Here is a 7789-nt window from a genome sequence, read left to right as displayed (position 1 = left end):
GGGGGACGGGGTGATCCCTCACAGGGAACTGTGAGGACGTAGGTCTCTCCATGGCTAGGGAGCCAACTCAGCAACAATCGAGCCGTTTTCACGGCCTGCAGCTGCCCTTGACATGGAGGGAGGGGCCTTGTGGAAAGCCCCACAGATGAGCTAGGAGGAGGGATGGTGGCAGTGTCCCCACACTGTCAGGCTGCTTCTGTCCTCTGGCTCCAGGCGGAATCAGAAAGCATTCTGCCGGGTGCCTGGGCGCTCAGTGGGTTAAGACTCTGCCTTCGGCCCAGGTCATGATCTCAGGGTCTTGGAATTGAGCCCCGCATCAGGCTCTCTGCTCAGCGGGGAGCCTGCTTCCCCCTCTCCCTCTGCCTGCCTCTCTGCCTACTTGTGATCTCTCTCTCTCTGTCAAATAAATAAATAAAATCTTAAAAAAAAAAAAAAAAAGAAAAGAAAACGTTCTGCCAAGACTTGGGTGCTTCTGTGGTCAAGCCTCACCTTCGTGGCCTCTCGGGCGCTGGGCAAGGGCACCAGGGCTCTGTGCTCCCTGCCGCTCTACTTCCTGCCGCCCCAACCTTTCACGTATCCAGCCAAGAATTCTTTGCAGGAGCATAGCCACTCCATCAGAGAGCTAGTCGTGCTGATGGAAGCTTGGACCAAATTCTTTCTATTTGTCTTAACATCAGATGACAGTGACCACAACTGTGCCTCCGGGTGGAGTGATCGGGCCCATGTGGAGGACAGACCACAGCCAGGCTCCCTCCTTAGAGCCAAACCATGATGTCCCAGATGCCACTGGGATCATCCTTAGAGCCACCCTGTTTGTAAGTCGAGAGATAGATCACTTCATTTTTCCTTATTCATTAACTCGAGTGCTGCAAGAGTTGTTGGGAGCCGTGAATATGCTACCTTGACTGGCCAGGGCAAAGCCCAGAGCAAAAGGATTGTTCATCACCACTTGTACTACAGACTTTAGACTGGTTTGTATCTGGCAGGCCAGTAGAGGCCTAATGTCCTCAGGCATAACCAGGGCAGCAGGAGAAGCACTAGGTTAGGCTCTCCCACCCCTGGCTCTTTTTTGCTGCTGTAGGGCCCAGGAGCCTGGTTTCCTGGAGGTAGGGATGAGAGGAGAGAAGAAAGAGTAAAGGGAACTAAATATGGGGTTACAGTGAGTCAAGGCACCTTTTCTTCCTCTCAACCTTATAGTTAAACACTATCTGGATGAGAACCGCCCTTTCCTGGAATTGCCATGTTCAGAAATCACACTGCTTCGTCTCAAGGGTGCGCTCGGGAGCTGAGGGTCGGTCATCTACTTACCTTTTTTTAGTTTTTCCTTTAAGGGCATGTTCCATCTTTCGTTGGCACCTGCTACCTGTCGGTGATACAGGGCATGAAATGTCCAGGGAACGCCGCGGGTAGTTACCACGACTGAGTGCTCTTGGACATGAAAGCACCACTGTCTGATTGGATGTTTGGAAAACGCATATGTGCAACCCCACGCATTTAGGAGTCTTTGAATGGCACGCCTCACATCTACCGTGCAGATGGGAATTGCTGTCCGTATCTGGAAAAAGCTGCCGATAGCAGTCATGGCCCAGGAGTACCACTGAGCAGAAAGCAGGAGACCCATCTAGTCTCTTTGTCACGACCAGCCAGGTTCAGTGCCCCAGACTTCTGTCACTCCCCTGTGTAGCTTGTAGTGTTGGCATCTTAGGCCACATGCACTTGCCGATAGTCCAGGGGTATCAGCCAAGCCCTGGGTTACAGACACCCAGCCATGTCCTGTGTGATCATCGATCCAGGTGGCTATAGTTCTTACCTGGTACAAGTCTAACCAGCTTGTTGGTTCCACTGATGTTCATGGTCAAAGTGTCCTTTTTTCGTGGGTAGCCTGTTTTAGTCAAGAGTCTCCAGAGAAGAACCAGTAGGATGTATGGATGCATGTGTGTTTAAAGGAATAAGCTCCTGCAACAATGGAAGCTGGCAAGTCAAAAGTCTGGAGGGTAGACCAGCAGGCTGGAGACCCAGAGACGAGTTAAGGCTACACTTCAAGTCTGAAAGCTGGGAGGTGGGAGACCCAGGGAAGAGCCGTTCAAGTCCAAAAGCCATCTGCTACAGACTTCCCTCTTGACAGGAGAGGTCAGTCTCTTGTTCTCTGCAGGGTTTCGGCTGATTCGATAAGGTCTACCCACAATATGGGGGGAGATTTGTTTTCCCCCCATATTGTGGCTCAGCCAAGTGGACACGTGAGATAACCACCATGCTTTCTGCGGGTTGTGAACAGGGACACGTGTTTCCATAATCTGTTGTCATAATGCTCTTCCTACAGGAGTTAGGACTGGTGGCAAATCACAGAATTCCGCTAGTCCTGTGGCATCACTGGAAAGGTGTACTGCAACCCAAGGCAATGAAGGCAAGATGATTTTCATCCTTTGGATGTAATGGGATGCTAAAAAAGGCATTAGCAAGCAATGTCTCCCACCACACCCAGATGTCTTCTTCAGTCTGTGCCATGAGCTCTGAGACTTGTAATAATCTGTGAGGCACCACAGGCAACTGGTCTTTGTTAGTGGCCACTCAGGACTATTATAAGGAGATATCAGGTCCTTGAGCTCCCTTAAATCTACTAGCTCCTTCGTCAAGACAGTAGCTCTCCTCATCCCCCTGTCCTGCTCTGCTTCAGGGTGACCACTTGTCCCTATCCTAATGACCACAATCCTAATTGTGACATTTCCCCTTTGGGAACATCCCTTACAATCAAGAGACATTAACACACACACTCAAGACTTGTGCTCCCACAATACATTCAACAGTATTAGTTACAACCACTTGGGTGTGTGTTGGCTCAAAAGGGCCCACTCCAGAACTACAGCAATCCAGTGTTCAATTTGTCCAAATCTGGTAAGGGTGAGCTCTCATCCACGCCTGTGGGGATGCCCCATATCACAGTGGCCCACGGGAGGCCTGAGAGGGTTTGGGAATTTTCATCGTTCTCAGTTTTCTAATTCACCTCGACCACTACATAAGGCCTCTGGTCTCCCCTGGGGATAAAAGGACCTTGGCCTCCAAACAGCCCCAATTTGTCTATGAAGGGGTCTAGGATAGCGCAGAAAGTGTTGGGTCCAACCGTAGTCCGAACAGCACAAACTTCAGCGGGAAGGTCAGGGCTTTTTCGGTGTCTCTCCTGTCTGTTCAGAGGACATGGCAAAGCTGGCGCAGTCATGGCCCACATGATTAAGTCCCATTGGCCGTCCCAGGACGTGATAACCAGAGAGATTTTTTTTTCTTTTTTCTTTTTTTTTTTTTTGTCACAGTAAGATTATCACTTTACTCTTTCGGGAACCCCTGGCACAATAGCCAGGTCCAGATGGCCTGGTTTCTCCCACAGCCTTGGCCTGGGGTGCATTATCTTGGCCTTTGCCAAGGCTTCCATTCTGGAAAAATTATCATGTGGTAGCTGAATAGTTTCCTGGAGACATCCTCAGAGAGCAAGAGAAGACTCCATTTCTCCTGCAGCCTGGTGGTGGTAAGCAAACGTTCGAGCTGACTTCGGATGACTTTTTGTTATCTGGACACTCATGGTCTCCGTTATGAATGCAGGTTCCCAAGCACTGAACGGAAGGGGTAGCCTCTCCCAGCATGATCTGAGGATGCCCGTCAGATGACAGGAGTTCATCTTGGATAGGCCGCCATTTCAGTATAACTGTGAAGACCCACTGCACAAGCCCTAACTTATCTTTATATCTTCCTCTGCCACATCCATGACATTGGCCAGCACGGTCGTAGCCAGGGGGGCATGGAGCATGGGGTCAATTGTGAAGCACCCGGAGGACCTCTATTCCTCGTCAGCCTGTGGGGCAAAGCACCCTCGTTTGCTAGTCAGATGAGTCTTGCTTCTATGGTTTCACCGGACTTTTGTTCCAATCTCTCATTTCCCTCCTGTCTCACTCACTGTAAGAGTGGACCCCATTGCATTTCGAAGTGGCGGATTGCCCCTGATCACCAGGTAGCGTTCCGTCGCAGTCACAGTAAGAGGGTGAGCAGTACAGCTGTGTGCTTTCTTCAGCTCAGTGAGAAACTCCGTCTTTGACTTCTAACACCAATGTATGGGGCTCCTGGTGGCCTCGGTCAGTAGAGCGTGTGACTCTTGATCTGGGAGTTGGGAGTTCGAGCCCCACGTTAGGGGTAGAGATTACTTAAAAGTAAAATCTTAAAAAAAAAAAAAAAACACGCTAATGGAACTATTTGGGATCAGGAATGATGGCCAAAGACTGCCTGTCTCTGACGTCACCAAACACGTCAGCACGAAGTGGACACTGAGGGAGGAAGATTTCTCTCTCCTACTTGACCTGACATTCCGTACAGCCCTATCTCTTCTCCAGAGAGACTGGCCTTATTGGTCCTACAGGAAGTGCTGTGTTGGGGCTAACGGGGCCACAAGAGTCACTGTTGCCGTCACTAGGCCCATAGACTGCCTCATGTCATAGACTCAGCTGGGAAGGAGACAAGCCCCAGGGCATCCAGATGGCTTTTTACTCACAGACGGCAAAAGGAAGACCAGCATGGTGCCAACTTCTCACACCCCTAGTCCCACAGGAGGACAATGAACTGGAGGGAGCGGGACAGGAGGTATGGTGGGAGGTCACTGTGACGAAGGAGCCAACTGTAAACTACAGCCAAGCAGGGGCATGGCCTCAGGCTGCTCTCTACGAGGAGGTGGGGGTGGGGGTGCAGGTGAGGAGCCCTGCACTCAACCGGAACTAGAGGGATGGGATGAGGCATGGGCTCGTGGTGGTCTCCCACAGATGGGGAGGCTTCCCACCTGGCTGCCTGGGGCCTCCTTGCTGCAGGAGGAATTGTCGTGCATTCTGTCAAGGCTCAAGTGAGTCACCTCAAGCCTTGCCTACACAGCCTTCGGAGAGTTGTAAGGATACTGGGTGGGGCTGTGACCCTGCACTCACACCTCTTCCTATGGGTAACCCTCAGCCCTAACCACGAGTCTGACATCTCGATAGCTTTGTTTCGCCTGTTCTTGAATTTCATGAAATGGAACCATAGAAGGCACATTTTCTTTTCTTTTCTTTTTTAAATGTGGTAAGTTTTTTTTTGTTTGTTTGTTTTTGTTTTGTTTTAAGATTTTATTTATTTGACAGACAGAGATCACAAGAGGCAGAGAGGCAGGCAGAGAGAGAGGGGAAGCAGGCTCCCTGCTGAGCAGAGAGCCTGATGCGGGGCTAAATCCCAGGACCCTGGGATCATGACCAGAGCTGAAGGCAGAGGCTTAACCCACTGAGCCACCCAGGCGCCCCTAGAAGGCATTTTCACGTCTGGCTTTTTTCGTCGATGTGTCATTGAGATTTGTCAGTGTTGGTATGTGCACCCGTAGTCTGTTCTTCCTTATTGCTAGAGAGACATTTGGGTCATTTCTGGTTTATTTTGGTCCTAACCTCGCTCTCCTTCTGGAATTTCCATCACTCATATACTGGAATCTTGTGTGTTCCTTAGGCTCCCATTTCTGTTTTTTTTTTTTTTCCCCCAATTTATTTGATAGAGAGAAAGTGGGGCACAGGAGGGGCAGATGCAGAGGGAGAAAGAATCCTCAAGCAGACTCCCTGCTGAGCACAGAGCTCAACACAGGGCTCCATCCTGGGACCCTGAGATCACCCCCAGGGCTGAAACCAAGAGTCAGATGCTTAACCAACTGAGCCACCCAGCTGTCCCTGCTTTCTCTATTCTTTTTTTTTTTTCTCCCTATACCTCAGATTAGATACCTCCTATTAATCCATCTTCAAGTTCACAAATAGTTAATAACTATTAATGATAGTTTTTTTTTTGTTTTTTAACATTTTTTTTTTTTAAGATTTTATTTATTCATCTGACAGAGAGAAATCACAAGTAAGCAGAGAGGCAGGCAGAGAGAGAGGAGGAAGCAGGCTCCCTGCTGAGCAGAAAGCCCGATGTGGGGCTGGAACCCAGGACCTGGGATCATGACCTGAGCCGAAGGCAGTGGCTTAACCCACTGAGCCACCCAGGTGCCCCAATGATAGTTATTTTTAAGTCCTTGTCTGCCAGCTCCAATGTCTGGATCATCGGTGGGTCTGCTTCTATTGTTTCTTTTTTCTCCTGTTCATAGGCCCCATTTTCTATCCCCTTTTGTGCATGTTTTATAATTTCTGATTGTAGGTTGCATGTGGGGTATAAAAGAAGGGTATATTGATGAGCACCGAGTAATATATACAATTGTTAAATCACTATATTGTATACCTGAAGCTAATTTAATACTATGTTAACTACATTGGAATTAAAATAAAAAACATATAATAATCTTCAAAAAGGAAAAAAAAAGGGTAGGACTTCAGACTATGTTATTCCTCTCCCTTACCCTCCATCCCAAGGGAACCAGCCACCTCAATGTAATCAGGCACTGAGAGGAGTTGGGGCAGAGCTACAGTTCTGGTAAAATTGAATCTTTTTCTGGATTGTCCCTGTCCCTTAAGAGTGACCCTCTTGGATTTGGGGTTGAAAGCCTGGCCAGCCCGTATTGCTCTAGTCCTTCAAATTCTCTTCTGAAATTCTGAGGTTAGCTCTTTAGCCTCCCAAACCACCCAGGTTCAAAATCTGGCCAGTATTTTGAGGTGGGGCAGTCATTATTTTAGCCCCCATATCTTTAAACACTGCAAGACTGTGGGACTTGCCTTTCTAGCCCAGCCAGTACTCAGCTGGCCGCAGTGCTCCAGAACTCAGCAAATGTTCCATGGGGAAAACTGGCTTGGCTTTCCAGGCTCCTCTAGTGCCCAACCCACGACACAATCCTTGCAAGAACCACAAACTGTTCGTTTCTCTTTTTCCCATTAGAGGTTCCCTGCTCGGGGCAATGCTGCTCACTGGAGATGCCCCAAATCAACAAATGTCTGGGAGAAGAAAATAATCATCTATCATCAGTTCACCTTGGAAGGTATCATTCCCCCTGGAAATTTTGTTCATCTGGTCCTTATTCCTTCCACCGCTCCTCATTCTTTTTTAAAAATGATAATTTTCAGGGCACCTGGGTGGCTCAGTCCATTAAGTGTCTGCCTTTGGCTTAGGTCATGATTCCAGGGTCCTGGGATCGAGCCCCACATCAGGCTCCCTACTCGGCAGGGAGTCTGCTTCTCCCTTTCCCTCTGCTTGTGCACTCTCTCTCTTTTTCTCAAAAAATAAATAAATAGGGGCACCTGGGTGGCTCAGTGGGTTAAGCCTCTGCCTTCGGCTCAGGTCATGGGATCAAGCCCTACATCGGGGTCTCTGCTAAGCAGGTAGCCTGCTCCCCACCCCGCCCACCTGCCTCTCTGCCTACTTGTGATCACTCTCTAATAAACAAACAAACAAACAAACAAATAAATAAATAAAATATTTTTAAAATACTTTAAAATATTTTAATTATTTAAATAAAAATATTTAAAATGTTTTTTAAAATTAGAAAAGTAAAATAAAAATGATTTCTATGTCATTTCCTCCTAGCTGTTGCAATGGGAGTAGTGGTCTGTGGAGACCCACCTACCACATCCTACCCAGAAAACAGAAGTTCCTTGGTTCTGCTTTTTATCACTTCTAATGATAAAGACTCCTTAGTATTTTTTCTTAATCACACTCTAACTTGATTTCCTCTTGTTTACACAAGTTACAGTTTTTTTTTATCTCTGTCAAAAATAGATGTGAACTACTTCCTCAGCTTTCTCAAGGGAAGGCCATTTTACCTCAAAGTTCTTGTTGCCTTGTTCTTGGGAGCAAGAGATCCTTCCCAGTTTCTGTTTTTCAG

The sequence above is a fragment of the Lutra lutra genome, chromosome 7, assembly GCF_902655055.1.
Source record: "Lutra lutra chromosome 7, mLutLut1.2, whole genome shotgun sequence".
Classification (NCBI taxonomy): Eukaryota; Metazoa; Chordata; class Mammalia; order Carnivora; family Mustelidae; genus Lutra; species Lutra lutra.
The sequence above is the reverse complement of the archived record's forward strand: the minus strand, read 5'-3'. Positions refer to the sequence as shown.